At 49.5% G+C, this 10,162-nt stretch overlaps 1 long non-coding RNA gene across 4 annotated transcripts; it reads right to left on the bottom strand.

The window, feature by feature from the left end:
• Nucleotides 1-6,542: 6,542 nt before the first annotated feature.
• On the bottom strand, nt 6,543-10,103 carry LOC127925269 (uncharacterized). 4 transcript variants are annotated; one of them, XR_008120247.1, is made up of 4 exons: nt 9,600-10,103; nt 9,443-9,550; nt 8,851-8,969; nt 6,543-6,590 (listed from the first exon to the last, which is right to left on the bottom strand). It is a non-coding gene; the product is annotated as an uncharacterized LOC127925269 (long non-coding RNA). The 4 variants fall into 4 exon arrangements; XR_008120245.1 differs by lacking the exon at nt 6,543-6,590 and adding an exon at nt 6,632-6,685; XR_008120248.1 differs by lacking the exon at nt 6,543-6,590 and adding an exon at nt 7,875-7,926.
• Nucleotides 10,104-10,162: the final 59 nt, after the last annotated feature.

Below are 10,162 nucleotides of genomic sequence, written 5' to 3'. Positions count from 1 at the left end.
GCCCCCGTCTCTAGTTCTATAACCCAGTCTCTAGGTCTATAACCCCGTCTCTAGGTCTATAACCCCGTCTCTAGTTCTGTAGCCCCCGTCTCTAGGTCTATAACCCCCGTCTCTAGTTCTATAATCCCCGTCTCTAGGTCTATAACCCCCGTCTCTAATTCTATAATCCCCGTCTCTAGTTCTGTAGCCCCCGTCTCTAGTTCTGTAGCCCCCGTCTCTAGTTCTGTAGCCCCCGTCTCTAGTTCTTTAGACCCCGTCTCTAGTTCTGTAGCCCCCGTCTCTAGTTCTGTAGCCCCCGTCTCTAGTTCTATAGCCCCCGTCTCTAGTTCTATAGCCCCCGTCTCTAGTTCTGTAGCCCCCGTCTCTAGTTCTATAGCCCCCGTCTCTAGTTCTATAGCCTCCGTCTCTAGTTCTATAGCCCCCGTCTCTAGTTCTGTAGCCCCCGTCTCTAGTTTTATAACCCCTGTCTCTAGTTCTGTAGCCCCAGTCTCTAGTTCTATAACCCCGTCTATAACCCCGTCTCTAGTTCTATAGCCCTTCTCTAGGTCTACGCCCGTCTCTAGTTCTGTAGCCCCCGTCTCTAGTTCTATATCCCCGTCTCTAGTTCTGTAGCCCCCGTCTCTAGTTCTATAACGCCCGTCTCTAGTTCTGTAACCCCCGTCTCTAGTTCTATAACCCCGTCTCTAGTTCTATAGCCCCCGTCTCTAGTTCTATAGCCCCCGTCTCTAGTTCTATAACCCAGTCTCTAGGTCTATAACCCCGTCTCTAGGTCTATAACCCCGTCTCTAGTTCTGTACCCCCCGTCTCTAGGTCTATAACCCCCGTCTCTAGTTCTATAATCCCCGTCTCTAGGTCTATAACCCCCGTCTCTAATTCTATAATCCCCGTCTCTAGTTCTGTAGCCCCCGTCTCTAGTTCTGTAGCCCCCGTCTCTAGTTCTGTAGCCCCCGTCTCTAGTTCTATAGCCCCCGTCTCTAGATCTATAGCCCCCGTCTCTAGTTCTATAGCCCCCGTCTCTAGATCTATAGCCCCCGTCTCTAGATCTATAGCCCCCGTCTCTAGATCTGTAGCCCCCGCCTCTAGTTCTGTAGCCCCCGTCTCTAGATCTGTAGCCCCCGTCTCTAGATCTGTAGCCCCCGTCTCTAGTTCTATAGCCCCGTCTCTAGTCTCTAGTTCTATAGCCCCAGTCTCTAGTTCTATAACCCAGTCTCTAGGTCTATAACCCCATCTCTAAGTCTATAACCCCGTCTCTAGTTCTGTAGCTCCCGTCTCTAGGTCTATAACCCCCGTCTCTAGTTCTATAACCCATTCTCTAGGTCTATAACCCCGTCTCTAGGTCTATAATCCCCGTCTCTAGTTCTGTAGCCCCCGTCTCTAGTTCTGTAGCCCACGCCCTGTAGCCCCGTCTCTAGTTCTGTAGCCCCCTTCTCTAGTTCTGTAGCCCCCGTCTCTAGTTCTATAGCCCCTGTCTCTAGTTCTGTAGCCCCTGTCTCTAGTTCTGTAGCCCCCGTCTCTAGTTCTATAACCCCTCGTCTCTAGTTCTGTAGCCCCGTCTCTAGTTCTATAACCCCGTCTCTAGTTCTGTAGCCCCGTCTAGTTCTATAACCTCCGTCTCTAGTTCTATAGCCCCGTCTCTCTAGTTCTATAATCCCCGTCTCTAGTTCTATAATCCCTCTGTCTCTAGTTCTGTAGCCCCCGTCTCTAGTTCTGTAGCCCCCATCTCTAGTTCTGTAGCCCCCGTCTCTAGTTCTATAGCCCCGTCTCTAGTTCTATAACCCCCGTCTCTAGTTCTAGTTCTAGCCCCCGTCTCTAGCTCTATAAACCCCGTCTCTAGTTCTATAACCCCCATCTCTTGTTCTATAGCCCCCGTCTCTAGTACTGTAGACCCCGTCTCTAGTTCTATAACCCCCATCTCTTGTTCTAGAGACCCCGTCTCTAGTCCTATAACCCCCGTCTCTAGTTCTATAACCCCTGTCTCTAGTTCTATAGCCCCCGTCTCTAGTTCTATAGCCCCCGTCTCTAGTTCTATAGCCCCCGTCTCTAGTTCTATAGCCCCCGTCTCTAGTTCTATAGCCCCCGTCTCTCGTTCTATAACCCCCGTCTCTAGTTCTAGAGCCTCCGTCTCTAGTTCTATAACCCCCGTCTCTAGTTCTGGAGCCCCCGTCTCTAGCTCTATAAACCCCGTCTCTAGTTCTATAACCCCCATCTCTTGTTCTATAGCCCCCGTCTCTAGTTCTATAACCCCTCTAGTCTCTAGTTCTGTAGCCCCGTCTCTAGATCTGTAGCCGCTGTCTCTAGCTCTGTAGCCCCCGTCTCTCGTTCTATAACCCCGTCTCTAGTTCTATAACCCCGTCTCTAGTTCTATAACCCCGTCTCTAGTTCTATAGCCCCGTCTCTAGTTCTATTATAACCCCGTCTCTAGTTCTATAACCCCGTCTCTAGTTCTATAACCCCGTCTCTAGTTCTGTAGCCCCCGTCTCTAGTTCTATAACCCCGTCTCTAGTTCTGTAGCCCCCGTCTCTAGTTCTATAGCCCCCCGTCTCTAGTTCTATAACCCCCGTCTCTAGTTCTATAACCCCCGTCTCTAGTTCTATAACCCCCGTCTCTAGTTCTATAACCCCTGTCTCTATTTCTATAACCCCGTCTCTAGTCTCTAGTTCTAGTAACCCCCTCTCTAGTTCTATAACGCCCGTCTCTAGTTCTGTAGCCCCCGTCTCTAGTTCTATATCCCCGTCTCTAGTTCTGTAGCCCCCGTCTCTAGTTCTATAACCCCCGTCTCTAGTTCTGTAACCCCCGTCTCTAGTTCTATAACCCCGTCTCTAGTTCTATAGCCCCCGTCTCTAGTTCTATAGCCCCCGTCTCTAGTTCTATAACCCAGTCTCTAGGTCTATAACCCCGTCTCTAGGTCTATAACCCCGTCTCTAGTTCTGTACCCCGTCTCTAGGTCTATAACCCCCGTCTCTAGTTCTATAATCCCCGTCTCTAGGTCTATAACCCCCGTCTCTAATTCTATAATCCCCGTCTCTAGTTCTGTAGCCCCCGTCTCTAGTTCTGTAGCCCCCGTCTCTAGTTCTGTAGCCCCCGTCTCTAGTTCGGTAGCCCCCGTCTCTAGATCTATAGCCCCCGTCTCTAGATCTATAGCCCCCGTCTCTAGATCTATAGCCCCCGTCTCTAGATCTATAGCCCCCGTCTCTAGATCTGTAGCCCCCGCCTCTAGTTCTGTAGCCCCCGTCTCTAGATCTGTAGCCCCCGTCTCTAGATCTGTAGCCCCCGTCTCTAGTTCTATAGCCCCCGTCTCTAGTTCTATAGCCCCAGTCTCTAGTTCTATAACCCAGTCTCTAGGTCTATAACCCCATCTCTAGGTCTATAACCCCGTCTCTAGTTCTGTAGCTCCCGTCTCTAGGTCTATAACCCCCGTCTCTAGTTCTATAACCCATTCTCTAGGTCTATAACCCCATCTCTAGGTCTATAATCCCCGTCTCTAGTTCTGTAGCCCCCGTCTCTAGTTCTGTAGCCCACGTCTCTAGTTCTGTAGCCCCCTTCTCTAGTTCTGTAGCCCCCGTCTCTAGTTCTATAGCCCCTGTCTCTAGTTCTGTAGCCCCCGTCTCTAGTTCTGTAGCCCCCGTCTCTAGTTCTATAACCCCCGTCTCTAGTTCTGTAGCCCCCGTCTCTAGTTCTATAACCTCCGTCTCTAGTTCTATAACCCCCGTCTCTAGTTCTATAACCCCCGTCTCTAGTTCTGTAGCCCCGTCTCTAGTTCTGTAGCCCCCATCTCTAGTTCTGTAGCCCCCGTCTCTAGTTCTATAGCCCCCGTCTCTAGTTCTATAGCCCCCGTCTCTAGTTCTATAGCCCCCGTCTCTAGTTCTATAACCCCCGTCTCTAGTTCTATAACCCCCGTCTCTAGTTCTGGAGCCCCCGTCTCTAGCTCTATAAACCCCGTCTCTAGTTCTATAACCCCCATCTCTTGTTCTATAGCCCCCGTCTCTAGTACTGTAGACCCCGTCTCTAGTTCTATAACCCCCATCTCTTGTTCTAGAGACCCCGTCTCTAGTCCTATAACCCCCGTCTCTAGTTCTATAACCCCTGTCTCTAGTTCTATAGCCCCCGTCTCTAGTTCTATAGCCCCCGTCTAGCCCCGTTCTATAACTTCTAGTTCTATAGCCCCCTATAGTCTCTAGTTCTCTAGTTCTATTCTAGAGCCTCCGTCTCTAGCCCCCCCTCTAGTTCTGAGCCCCCCGTCTCTAGCTCTCCCCGTCTCTAGTTCTATAACCCCCATCTCTAGTTCTATAGCCCCCCGTCTCTAGTTCTATAACCCCCGTCTCTAGTTCTATAACCCCCGTCTCTAGTTCTGGTCTCTAGCCCCCCGTCTCTAGCTCTATAAAGCCCCGTTCTCTAGTTCTAGAGACCCCGTCTCTAGTCTATAACCCCCATCTCTTGTTCTATAGCCCCCCCGTCTCTAGTACTGTAGACCCCGTCTCTAGTTCTATAACCCCCATCTCTATAACCCCCCGTTCTAGTTCTATAGCCCCGTCTCTAGTCCTATAACCCCCGTCTCTAGTTCTATAACCCCTGTCTCTAGTTCTATAACCCCGTCTCTAGTTCTATAGCCCCCCGTCTCTAGTTCTATAGCCCCTCTCTAGTTCTAGTTCTATAGCCCCCTGTCTCTAGTTCTATAACCCCGTAGTTCTATAACCCCCGTCTCTAGTTCTATAGCCCCCGTCTCTAGTTCTAGTCTAGTCTATAACCCCCGCCTCTAGTTCTATAACCCCGTCTCTAGTTCTATAGCCCCGTCTCTAGTTCTATAGCTAGTTCTATAGCCCCGTCTCTAGTTCTGTCTCAGCCCCCCCGTCTCTAGTTCTATAGCCCCCTCTCTAGTTCTATAACCCCCCGTCTCTAGTTCTATAACCCCGTCTCTAGTTCTATAACCCCGTCTCTAGTTCTATAACCCCCTCTAGTCTCTAGTTCTATAACCCCTCTAGTTCTATAGCCCCCGTAGTTCTATAACCCCCGTCTCTAGTTCTGTAACCCCCGTCTCTAGTTCTATAACCCCCGTCTCTAGTTCTATAACCCCCGTCTCTAGTTCTCTAACCCCCGTCTCTAGTTCTGTAACCCCCGTCTCTAGTTCTATAACCCCGTCTCTAGTTCTATAGCCCCCGTCTGTAGTTCTCTAGTCTTTTCGCCAACAAATTTCTCCCTGTCTTATTGATTTTACTGGTCAGATGGTTCCAGAGAATCTTGCCACCTTGCTGCCAGTGACATTGTGCCAATATGAGCTCCTTCTAGCCAGCCTCCTCCTAAAAGCAAGACTTGTTCTATTTTACTTAAGTTATTATTATAAATATTGTTCAGTAATCTTGTTTACATAAAGTGTGGTGTGGGTTGCGTGGGTGGTGGTGTATCGCTGGGTGGGTTTTGGTCAAAATGTACAGGGACATTTTTCATTCCCAGTCTGTCCCTGGATTTAGTTAGTATTAGCTTGTCAGTCAAGTGTGGTCAGGGTGGATAGTGTGTCTCTCAACATCCTTTATCTTCCTGACAGTCCTTAACTGGAAGTGAACCTGCATGCCACAGAATAAGGGAACAAACAGGAAGCTCTGGCAAATGGCAACCTATTCCCTTTATAGTGCACTTACCAACCCCTCCACACCTGTAGGGAACAGGAGACCTTTATAGTGCACTTACCAACCCCTCCACACCTGTAGGGAACAGGAGACCTTTATAGTGCACTTACCAACCCCTTCACACCTGTAGGGAACAGGAGACCTTTATAGTGCACTTACCAACCCCTTCACACCTGTAGGGAACAGGAGACCTTTATAGTGCACTTACCAACCCCTTCACACCTGTAGGAAACAGGAGACCTTTATAGTGCACTTACCAACCCCTTCACACCTGTAGGGAGCAGGAGACCTTTATAGTGCACTTACCAACCCCTTCACACCTGTAGGGAACAGGAGACCTTTATAGTGCACTTACCAACCCCTCACACCTGTAGGAAACAGGAGACCTTTATAGTGCACTTACCAACCCCTTCACACCTGTAGGGAACAGGAGACCTTTATAGTGCACTTACCAACCCCTCCACACCTGTAGGGAAACAGGAGACCTTTATAGTGCACTTACCAACCCCTTCACACCTGTAGGGAACAGGAGACCTTTAGGGATGCACCAACCCCTTCACACCTGTAGGGAACAGGAGACCTTTATAGTGCACTTACCAACCCCTTCACACCTGTAGGAAACAGGAGACCTTTATAGTGCACTTACCAACCCCTTCACACCTGTAGGAAACAGGAGACCTTTATAGTGCACTTACCAACCCCTTCACACCTGTAGGGAGCAGGAGACCTTTATAGTGCACTTACCAACCCCTCCACACCTGTAGGGAGCAGGAGACCTTTATAGTGCACTTACCAACCCCTTCACACCTGTAGGGAACAGGAGACCTTTATAGTGCACTTACCAACCCCTCCACACCTGTAGGGAGCAGGAGACCTTTATAGTGCACTTACCAACCCCTTCACCCCTGTAGGGAACAGGAGACCTTTAGGGATGCACCAACCCCTTCACACCTGTAGGGAACAGGAGACCTTTATAGTGCACTTACCAACCCCTTCACCCCTGTAGGGAACAGGAGACCTTTAGGGATGCACCAACCCCTTCACACCTGTAGGGAACAGGAGACCTTTAGGGATGCACCAACCCCTTCACACCTGTAGGAACAGGAGACCTTTATAGTGCACTTACCAACCCCTTCACACCTGTAGGGAACAGGAGACCTTTATAGTGCACTTACCAACCCCTTCACACCTGTAGGAAACAGGAGACCTTTATAGTGCACTTACCAACCCCTTCACACCTGTAGGGAACAGGAGACCTTTATAGTGCACTTACCAACCCTCCCACACCTGTAGGAAACAGGAGACCTTTATAGTGCACTTACCAACCCTCCCACACCTGTAGGGAACAGGAGACCTTTATAGTGCACTTACCAACCCTCCCACACCTGTAGGGAACAGGAGACCTTTATAGTGCACTTACCAACCCTCCCACACCTGTAGGAAACAGGAGACCTTTATAGTGCACTTACCAACCCCTTCACACCTGTAGGGAACAGGAGACCTTTATAGTGCACTTACCAACCCTCCCACACCTGTAGGGAACAGGAGACCTTTATAGTGCACTTACCAACCCTCCCACACCTGTAGGAAACAGGAGACCTTTATAGTGCACTTACCAACCCCTTCACACCTGTAGGGAACAGGAGACCTTTATAGTGCACTTACCAACCCTCCCACACCTGTAGGGAACAGGAGACCTTTATAGTGCACTTACCAACCCTCCCACACCTGTAGGGAACAGGAGACCTTTATAGTGCACTTACCAACCCCCCCACACCTGTAGGGAACAGGAGACCTTTATAGTGCACTTACCAACCCCCCCACACCTGTAGGGAACAGGAGACCTTTATAGTGCACTTACCAACCCTCCCACACCTGTAGGAAACAGGAGACCTTTATAGTGCACTTACCAACCCCTTCACACCTGTAGGGAGCAGGAGACCTTTATAGTGCACTTACAACCCCTTCACACCTGTAGGGAACAGGAGACCTTTATAGTGCACTTACCAACCCCTTCACACCTGTAGGGAACAGGAGACCTTTATAGATGCACTTACCAACCCCTTCACACCTGTAGGGAACAGGAGACCTTTATAGTGCACTTACCAACCCCTTCACTCCTGTAGGGAACAGGAGACCTTTATAGTGCACTTAACCCCTTCACACCTGTAGGGAACAGGAGACCTTTATAGTGCACTTCACACCTGTACAGGAGACCTTTATAGTGCACCCCCTTCACCCCTGTAGGGAACAGGAGACCTTTAGGGATGCACCAACCCCTTCACACCTGTAGGGAACAGGAGACCTTTATAGTGCACTTACCAACCCCTTCACCCCTGTAGGGAACAGGAGACCTTTAGGGATGCACCAACCCCTTCACACCTGTAGGGAACAGGAGACCTTTATAGTGCACTTACCAACCCCTTCACACCTGTAGGGAACAGGAGACCTTTATAGTGCACTTACCAACCCCTTCACACCTGTAGGGAACAGGAGACCTTTATAGTGCACTTACCAACCCCTTCACACCTGTAGGGAACAGGAGACCTTTATAGTGCACTTACCAACCCCTTCACACCTGTAGGGAACAGGAGACCTTTATAGTGCACTTACCAACCCTCCCACACCTGTAGGGAACAGGAGACCTTTATAGTGCACTTACCAACCCTCCCACACCTGTAGGGAACAGGAGACCTTTATAGTGCACTTACCAACCCCTTCACACCTGTAGGGAGCAGGAGACCTTTATAGTGCACTTACCAACCCCTTCACACCTGTAGGAAACAGGAGACCTTTATAGTGCACTTACCAACCCCTTCACACCTGTAGGGAGCAGGAGACCTTTATAGTGCACTTACCAACCCCTTCACACCTGTAGGGAACAGGAGACCTTTATAGTGCACTTACCAACCCCTTCACACCTGTAGGAAACAGGAGACCTTTATAGTGCACTTACCAACCCCTTCACACCTGTAGGGAACAGGAGACCTTTATAGTGCACTTACCAACCCCTTCACACCTGTAGGGAACAGGAGACCTTTATAGTGCACTTACCAACCCCTTCACACCTGTAGGAACAGGAGACCTTTATAGTGCACTTACCAACCCCTTCACACCTGTAGGAAACAGGAGACCTTTATAGTGCACTTACCAACCCCTTCACACCTGTAGGGAACAGGAGACCTTTATAGTGCACCCAACCTCTTCACACCTGTAGGGAACAGGAGACCTTTATAGTGCACTTACCAACCCCTTCACACCTGTAGGAAACAGGAGACCTTTATAGTGCACTTACCAACCCCTTCACACCTGTAGGAAACAGGAGACCTTTATAGTGCACTTACCAACCTTCACACCTGTAGGGAGCAGGAGACCTTTATAGTGCACTTACCAACCCCTTCACACCTGTAGGGAACAGGAGACCTTTATAGTGCACTTACCAACCCCTTCACACCTGTAGGAAACAGGAGACCTTTAGGGAGACCTTTATAGTGCACTTACCAACCCCTTCACACCTGTAGGAAACAGGAGACCTTTATAGTGCATAGTGCAGGAGACCTTTATAGTGCACTTACCAACCCCTTCACACCTGTAGGAAACAGGAGACCTTTATAGTGCACTTTACCAACCCCTTCACACCTGTAGGGAGCAGGAGACCTTTAGGGATGCACCAACCCCTTCACACCTGTAGGGAACAGGAGACCTTTATAGTGCACTTACCAACCCCTTCACCCCTGTAGGGAGCAGGAGACCTTTATAGGGATGCACCAACCCCTCCACACCTGTAGGGAGCAGGAGACCTTTATAGTGCACTTACCAACCCCTTCACACCTGTAGGGAGCAGGAGACCTTTATAGTGCACTTACCAACCCCTTCACACCTGAAGGGAACAGGAGACCTTTATAGTGCACTTACCAACCCCTTCACACCTGTAGGGAACAGGAGACCTTTATAGTGCACTTACCAACCCCTTCACACCTGCAGGGAGCAGGAGACTTTTAGGGATGCACCCTTGTTGTCGCTAAGTAAATAACAAAGCTTTCGTTACGTTAGTATGTGTTTGACCCAGAACAGGCACTCTGGTGATTCTCTTCCCTGTTCTACTGTGACGAGGTAAAAAGGGGAAGTTACAACTACCGTAGCAAGCAGACAAGTCAACCTATTGCACACCACCACCACCACCACAGCATGAATAGATTTACTTTCTGCCAACAACTTTACTGAACTGGAACTATCTGACCAGCTAGTGTATCCAGTTCTGCTTCCTTTAAGGGCTCTATGTAGCGTTACGGCGTGGTTGGAATTTAAAGGCAATGTGCCCAAATTAGCGGGAGACTGCATTTACAGGTATATGTCAGCTCAATCAGAATTACCTTAAAATGTAGGTTACGCAATCTGTAAGGTTTCCGTGATAGAGATTGAATAGATCCCTAATCATTTGAAAAGGGGAGCACTATACTGATTTGGCAGAGAGAAAACGCCTTTCACCCATTGACATAATGCTCTTATCTGCTCCTCTCAGACCTACAGTGTGTGGTGTA

The sequence above is a fragment of the Oncorhynchus keta genome, unplaced genomic scaffold, assembly GCF_023373465.1.
Source record: "Oncorhynchus keta strain PuntledgeMale-10-30-2019 unplaced genomic scaffold, Oket_V2 Un_contig_5400_pilon_pilon, whole genome shotgun sequence".
Taxonomy (NCBI): domain Eukaryota; kingdom Metazoa; phylum Chordata; class Actinopteri; order Salmoniformes; family Salmonidae; genus Oncorhynchus; species Oncorhynchus keta.
Note: the sequence above shows the minus strand (reverse complement) of the source record. Positions and strands in the feature narration are given on the sequence as shown.